The sequence below is a fragment of the Vitis vinifera genome, chromosome 18, assembly GCF_030704535.1.
Source record: "Vitis vinifera cultivar Pinot Noir 40024 chromosome 18, ASM3070453v1".
Lineage (NCBI taxonomy): Eukaryota > Viridiplantae > Streptophyta > Magnoliopsida > Vitales > Vitaceae > Vitis > Vitis vinifera.
The window spans coordinates 32,765,342-32,772,653 of NC_081822.1; the positions used below are offsets into that span (position 1 = coordinate 32,765,342).

Genomic DNA, 7,312 nt, shown 5'->3' on the forward strand with positions numbered 1-7,312 from the left:
AATTATACTATTTTAGTAGATATTATAAAATTTGAACATTAACAACTTAATACAAACATAATTCTTTTTTTTTTTTTTTTACTAAAAATTAATAATAATATTTTATTAAAAATGAATTAAAATTCCAAAGTTCACTTTTTATATTGGTGAATAAGTCAAGTTTTTTCATTGTATATTTACAATTCAATTATTGATGAGTATTTAGTTTAGTTTTGGTTTGGAATTTTCTATTTATTAATTGGGTTGGTTTTTGGATTTTAAATTATTTTTAATAATTAATAGACTAAATATAGTATCTAAAGCATTAAGTCTTACTTGAGGAATTTGATTATATAATGGGAAAATTTGAAGGATATAATTGTGTGTATAGGAGAAATAATAAAATTATTTTGGATTAGTTTTGGTTGGTTACTTTATGTTATTTACTAGGTTTATTTTTTAGCTCTAAGATATTTTTAAAAATTACTATACTTATAAATGAATCTAATGCACTAAGCTTCGGTTGATTTAGTTAGTTTGCCTATCGAAGAAACTCATAAAAGTATAGTTTTGTGCTTCTTTTATGGATGAAAAACTCTAATGCATTAAGTCTCTCTTGATTTGAAGTTTATTTTATAGCAAAAAAATTCAGAAAAATATAATTGTGTGTAAAGGAAAACATAAAAGTGTAGTTATGTGCATGGAAAAAACATTAGTCATTTTAGAGCAATTTTGGTCCATGAATTTTGGTATTAATTGAGTCAATATTTGAGTTTCAAACTAAAATTAATACACTTGTTAAAAAATCTTGCTTGATTTGCAGGTTATATTCTAGCAAAAAATTCAAAAAAAATATAATTGCATGTAAAGGAAACAAGAAAGTAATTTTGGACTGGTCTTTGTTCATAATTTTTTTTTGGAATTAATCAGATTGGTATTTAGAGTTTCAAATTATCTTTTAAGATTACTATACTTATTGAATGCATTGTATGAAGTCTTTCTTGACTTGGAATATGCGTGCTTGTTGGTAAGATTTGAAAAATATGGTTGTGTGTAAACCATAAACCAGTGAAATCATTTGGGATTGGTTTGGGTTAATGATTCTAGTATTAATTTAGTTAGTTTTTGAGTTTTTACGAATAAAAACTGTTTTTAGATAGCACCAATCAATTAGCATCATAATTTTTTTAAAAACAATTTTCATTTTTTAAAATAATTTTAAATTATGTGGCCAAATAGGGTCCTAGTGATCTTTCATTTCTAAATTTCTTCTTATTATAAACGGATTAAATATTTGTTTATTTTTCCTTTCTTACTTTTTTAGGTTTACTTATAAGTGGGAAGTAATGGCATGAGTGGAGTCGGAAAAAGGTATCTATTGTTATATTTACATGATATTGATCGAAGGTTGTATTGGTGGTCATGATTTATGTGTAGTTGTAATACCAAAAATAAATGCTGGATGAAAATAATATGCAAAGTAAAGCTTTCTAAATCCATTAAATCATTTAACGCTTGGGGAAGGTAATTTTAGGATTAGTTATAATTGAAATCAATGACTAATTGACTTAATAATTAAAGTTATTTTTAACTTTATTGTGATATCAAGTCATTTTATCAAACATGTTTAATCCATGGGGGAAACTTTTATGTATGTTTGAAGAATTTGAAAAAGGTCTTAAGGAGATGCCATGACATGTGTAATATCTGGATGTTTTAGTTCACGTGTAAATTATGAACTTGAAAACTTTTCTAGCAAAGTGGTGGTTGAAAAATCAAATGGGTAAAATTAAGAACATGTGTTGAATTTGGATAGGAAAAATTTGAAGAACTCTATTGGTCAAATAAGTGAATTGAATCTGGGCCATGTTAGTTTTATTGGAAAGCATTTCCTAGGAAGTTAGGTAAGTCTTACCTATTATTGGAACTAATAATTTTGGTTTTCGAGAATTAATTTTGTAGAAATGTAGATATATGACATGGTATTATTAGAAGTTCTATTTTATAGAGAAATAGGAAATAGGAAATTTAATTAAGAAAAAAAAAACTGCAATAGTTTGAATTAAAAAATATATGTTATAATAAGAATAATTTGTGGGGAATTAGAATATATTTGGGGATTTGTGTAAAAATTAATATGGAGAAGTTGTAAAAATAAAATAAAATAAAAGGAGAAAAAAAATTGTAAGTGGTATGAAAGAGCCACTAGGGAAATGGCGTGGAAGCCATTGTTTGAATAGAAGAAAAAAAAATATTGATGAGGCAGGAAAGCCACCAACATAAGGAAAAAAATAAATGAAAAAGAAAAGAAAAAGGAAAGGAAACGTCAACAATTAAAAGAACGAATAAAAAGGAAGAGAAACGTAGGTGATCATGGTACAAAGAAAGGAAAAAAAAAAAACTAAAAAACAGGAGGGCATGTACAGTAGGTCTTCGGGATGTCGTTTGGTGGACTAGATGTGCTTCATTTTATGTGAAACTTTCGGAGAATATTCTATTTCACATGTGGAATATTATTGCGGAGTCCAATTTTAAAGTTAACGGTTGGATTCTTGGTATTTGGTAGGGTGGCTTATCCCTAATGTTTTTGTTATCTTTTGGAAGAAAAAATTATTAATATTGTTGTTTTAGGATAGATTTATTTATACTTGTGATTCTTGCATGTAATTTGATATATAATTGTTGTTTAAATTTTATTTCTTGTTAATTTATGAATTTTTGGTTGATGAAAATGATGAAATGGTCATTCGTTGAGAAGAAATATTATTTGTGTTGAATCTTGAGATGATTGGACTATGTTTGAAAAAAAAAATAATAGTTGCAATATGTGGGTGTTGTATATTGAATTTGCATCATATTTGTGTGAAAAAAAATAATTATGAAAGTTTGCGTGAAATGACAAAAAAACAAAATGGTGAAAAGGAAAAACCTTAAGAGATGACAAATTAAGAATGAAGTGATACTTTTAACGTGAAAAACACAAAAATTTACCTTGTAAAGACTCCAAATAGGGAGTGTACTTAGGCAAGAACGTGTATCCTCTAGTGAAAGATTGAAAACAATAATGTATTATATGATTGCATGTTACAACTCTATTTTTATCTTTGTTTAATGATCAAGATGTGTGTATGTTGTATATTTTATTTAACATAAAATGTTTAGATTAATGTTTGAATGATTATTTTTAATGTTTGCATGTAACATTGAAAACTAGCCATTAACAGTTTCTTTGGTCTTATCCGACCTCTAGACTTTACATTGAAGCACCAAAATTGTTGGAATTCGGTCATCAAATCTTATAAAATTCTTAGGATGCTCTTCATCATTTGCTTTATTCATATGTTTCTTTCACTTTTTGCGTAACAAAACTTATAGTTTGTATTTACTACCAGTATCAATTGGAGAAAATTGAAAAACTGACTTTCACAATGACCATATTTATAAGCATCGAATGCTTACCTCCTGTATCTAAAAGATAGTGGTACAAAGGTGCTATTTGATTCCGTGAAGGGACTGCCCACACCTGGCAGTAACCCACCCAAACTAGATAGTTGGTGTACTGTCATTTACTTGGGTTGTTATGCAATTATTCCTAAGTGTGTGAAATGATATTGTTTATATATACTCTTATAAGACTAGTTTTAATATTTCATATATAGTTGTTTGAGTGTTGCATTGGGTTGCAAACTTGCTATTTTCTTCGATTTCTTTATTAGTTGGATATGCTTAACAAACATGAACAACTGAAGAATTTCATAACCATGAAACTTGGTCATGATTATGTATGCTTTTTATGAACGGTACTGACAGTAGTGCATACCATGAATTATAATTGGGTTTGTATCTGAAAAGAGTACAAATGCATATATCACCAGTTAGAGTTGCTCACCAAATTGGAGAATGAAATGATTTTGGCAAACTGATGATCTACTTTTTTGGAAAAAGAAAACATTTTTCCCTCCCAGAATCTTTTTTCAAATTAAATGTTTTTTCTTAATTTTACCAATTCTCTCATAAGATTTACCTTATTTCCTCAATTCTTTAAGGTAAAATATTTTTTTTAAATTTTTTTGATTTCTTGGACAAAATTATACAGCTTCCTCTGGGAAACTCTAATTGGGAGGGAGCACCTCCAATTTTATGGAAGGGTTAAAAACCTCATAGGTCTTGCCTTGACACAGGTAAGTTGACACTGAACTTTAAAATTGTATATGAAAGAATTGGGGTTTGCGAGAAGAGGTTAGAAATGGAAAACTGGTTATTACTTAGTTAATTTGCTGGTCATCTACAGCAGGAAACAAGTTGATAGTTTTTGTTTTATATATTTTGTTTACAGACAGTGGAAAACTCTCTTAGGAGAGTAAACCTTGTTCGTGGAGGTGTTGGTGACAAGGTCAGTGAATATAGTAGATCAGAGAAGAGGAGGCTTAGCTTTGCCATTTTATTGATTGGAAATCCTCAAGTATGTCTTACCTATGTAGTATCTATCCAACTGCTAAAAACTCTTCACATTTTTGTCTCTTATGCAACTAATGGAGTAATTTATGAATATTTTGTAAGGTGGTCTTTATGGAAGAACCTATGGTTGGATTAGATCCGGTATTGAGAACCAATTTATGGAATGTTATAAAGCATGCAAAGCAAGATCAAACGATTATTTTGACAAGTAATCTCATTATATTTGGGCTTGCATCACTTTGAACCGCATTCCTATATATAATATGTAAACTTATTTGTTTTTCTTTTAGTCATATATGGTCTCATCCATACAGTACTCTGTCATTATCATATAAGAAAACCATTTGCTGCTGCTTTTTACATGAGATTTCGTTGCTCAAAAATTTTCAGCACATTCAATGGAAGAGGCAGAGGCTCTATGTGATAGAATAGGAGTTCTAGCAGATGGCTGTTTGCAATGTATAGCCAACCCAGCGAGAGGTAACTTTGTTTTGTCATATTTTGACTTGTATGTTGATCAACCTATTTTACAATTTTCTACTGCATTTTGCATTTTCCTAATGTGTATTGTGGTGAATGACAGCTAAAGGCTAGATTTGATTTGAAGAATCTTCCACGTTTAAGGACACAACACCCCCCCAGAAGGATGAGTTGCTTCGCCTTTTCGGTTTGTGAACTTCTAGTGGGTTAATGGAAAAATAGAACTTACAATTGGTAGATGAAGATGAGAGTGAGCTGAGAAGACGGAGGAGCGAAGAAGCAGAGAAGATATAAGATAGGAGGCATGTGGTTCCTATAATTCTTGTTCTTGCATTTCAAAACAGGGCATGGAATCATATAATTTGAAGCCTGTAGTGTTGCATTTAGGAGCATAATTTGATGATTGTGGACTGTAAATTCACTGTGTCCTCCATATGTTAGCAAGTTTAGCACAAACATTAATGTCTTTGGATATTTGAAACAAAAATCAATTAGTAAAATTCAAGGAATTTGCAAGTTAACTGTTGCCCCAAAGTTACAATAGGCATTATAAAATACTTTTGATGGTTTTTATTAAGCTGAATTTATTATTGAAAAGAACAATACAAAAACTTATTTGGCCATTAAAAAAAACATTAGTAATGCTATTTGGAGCCAAGATCCTGCAGCAAAGTTTTTTACTTATTTTTTTTTTTACTCATATTTTTATTAATAGAAAAAATTAAAGTATAAAAAAATTATTTAATTCTTGAAAAATTATTTTTGCATTCATAAATTTAAATGGTAATAAAATGGATATTAATTTTTTAAATATATATATTCCATGAAAAAATAGTAGTGGAAGTAAGAATGTCTTTAAATATTCTTGAAAATATTTTTATTTTTATTTTTATAAGAATATATTTTTCCTTTTTTGAATTCTGTAAAATTGTATATAATTTAAAAAAAAATCTTTATTTTGAGTTGCTTTTAAAGAATAAATTTGACATTTATGATTAAAAGCACCAAACTAGAAGTGAGCCAAAACCATATGATCAAAGAAAATATTACTAATAACTAATATAATTAAAATAAACCATAGAATTATAAAATTTGAAATATTGTATTTATGAGTTTTGGTATTTATAATAACTAATATATTTCATAAGAATATGTTTTTATCAATGGTAATTTATATTAAAACAAAAGTCCATTATTTATTTTATAACTAATTATTTATGTGATCAAGTATGTTGGTCATCCACTTGTAATTGATTAAATATATTGAAACAACACTTTTTTCCCAATAGATATCTACTGTTATAATAGTTTTCCAACTATTGGAGTTTGTCATTGAAGCAAAATCTAAGTAAATTGACTAAACTGCAATCTAATTTTTTTTTTTTTAAAAAAAAAAATTCTTTAGTGTGTTTATTAGTGATTTTATGAAGTGTTTTAAATTTTTTTAATACTTATTATCAAATACTTTATGATAAAGGAAGTGGTTCAGTGCGATCTTTTGATAATTGACTAACCCTAGTCTATTATTATAAGTGGATAAAAATTTAGGTTTTGAGTGAAATGAAAATTAGAGGGCAATTTGATAATTACCTTGGCTGAGTTTTCTATTATTATTAATATTACTAGAGAAAGGCAATTTAATAAATAATTGCCTTTTGAACCACTTTCTTCCACAAGGCAATTTAATAAATAGTTGTGTAATTTAATCTACCTACCCTCTTTAACATATATATAATTATATATCATTTCCATTTAAATGTTAAAGCTCACCCATATTTACCACCTTTTTGCATGTGTTGTATATTTTTTGAAAACATTTAAAAAAAAATCGTTGTATCGAAAATAATTTTAAAATTATCATATTTGAGGATTTCATGTGTCCAAAACACGAATTAAATGTAAAAATGAATTCCTCTGAAAGTGAAATTATTCGTATAAAAACAAATTTATTGTAAAATATGAACTTTCTTTATTTAAAAGACTGAAATGATAACATAATTTATAATAATTGTGTAGTTTTTTAGTTTACTTGTATTATAAAAGTATTTTGATAAATATATAAGGTTATATAAAAGCTCATAAAAGGATTTTTTGAATTAGATTAATTAATTAATTGAAGTTAACTAAACTAGTTACTATATTGGAAATTATTTACTATGAATATATTGGTGTGGATAAATGGAAAAAAGAAAAAGGAGAAATACACTCCTAAAAAACTTACCTTAAAAATACAAAATTTAAGTCGTGGACTATTGAAGCTTGCGATTGTGCTCAAAAGTACAAACCAACAATTGTATGGAGTTGTAGCATCAGCTGATGACGGTGGATGGTGACCGCCTAGGTTTTCACTTTGGTTTTGGGAATTTTGGGTCAAAGTAGCTTTTGACCGAAAAAA

The 7,312-nt window shown here is 27.6% G+C and overlaps 1 non-coding gene across 1 annotated transcript; it reads left to right on the forward strand.

Annotated features, from left to right (window-relative positions):
• The first annotated feature begins 460 nt into the window (after window positions 1-460).
• LOC104882735 (uncharacterized) lies at window positions 461-4,908 on the forward strand. Its single transcript, XR_009464957.1, has 3 exons — window positions 461-1,350; window positions 4,540-4,645; window positions 4,828-4,908. It is a non-coding gene; the product is annotated as an uncharacterized LOC104882735 (transcript).
• Window positions 4,909-7,312: the final 2,404 nt, after the last annotated feature.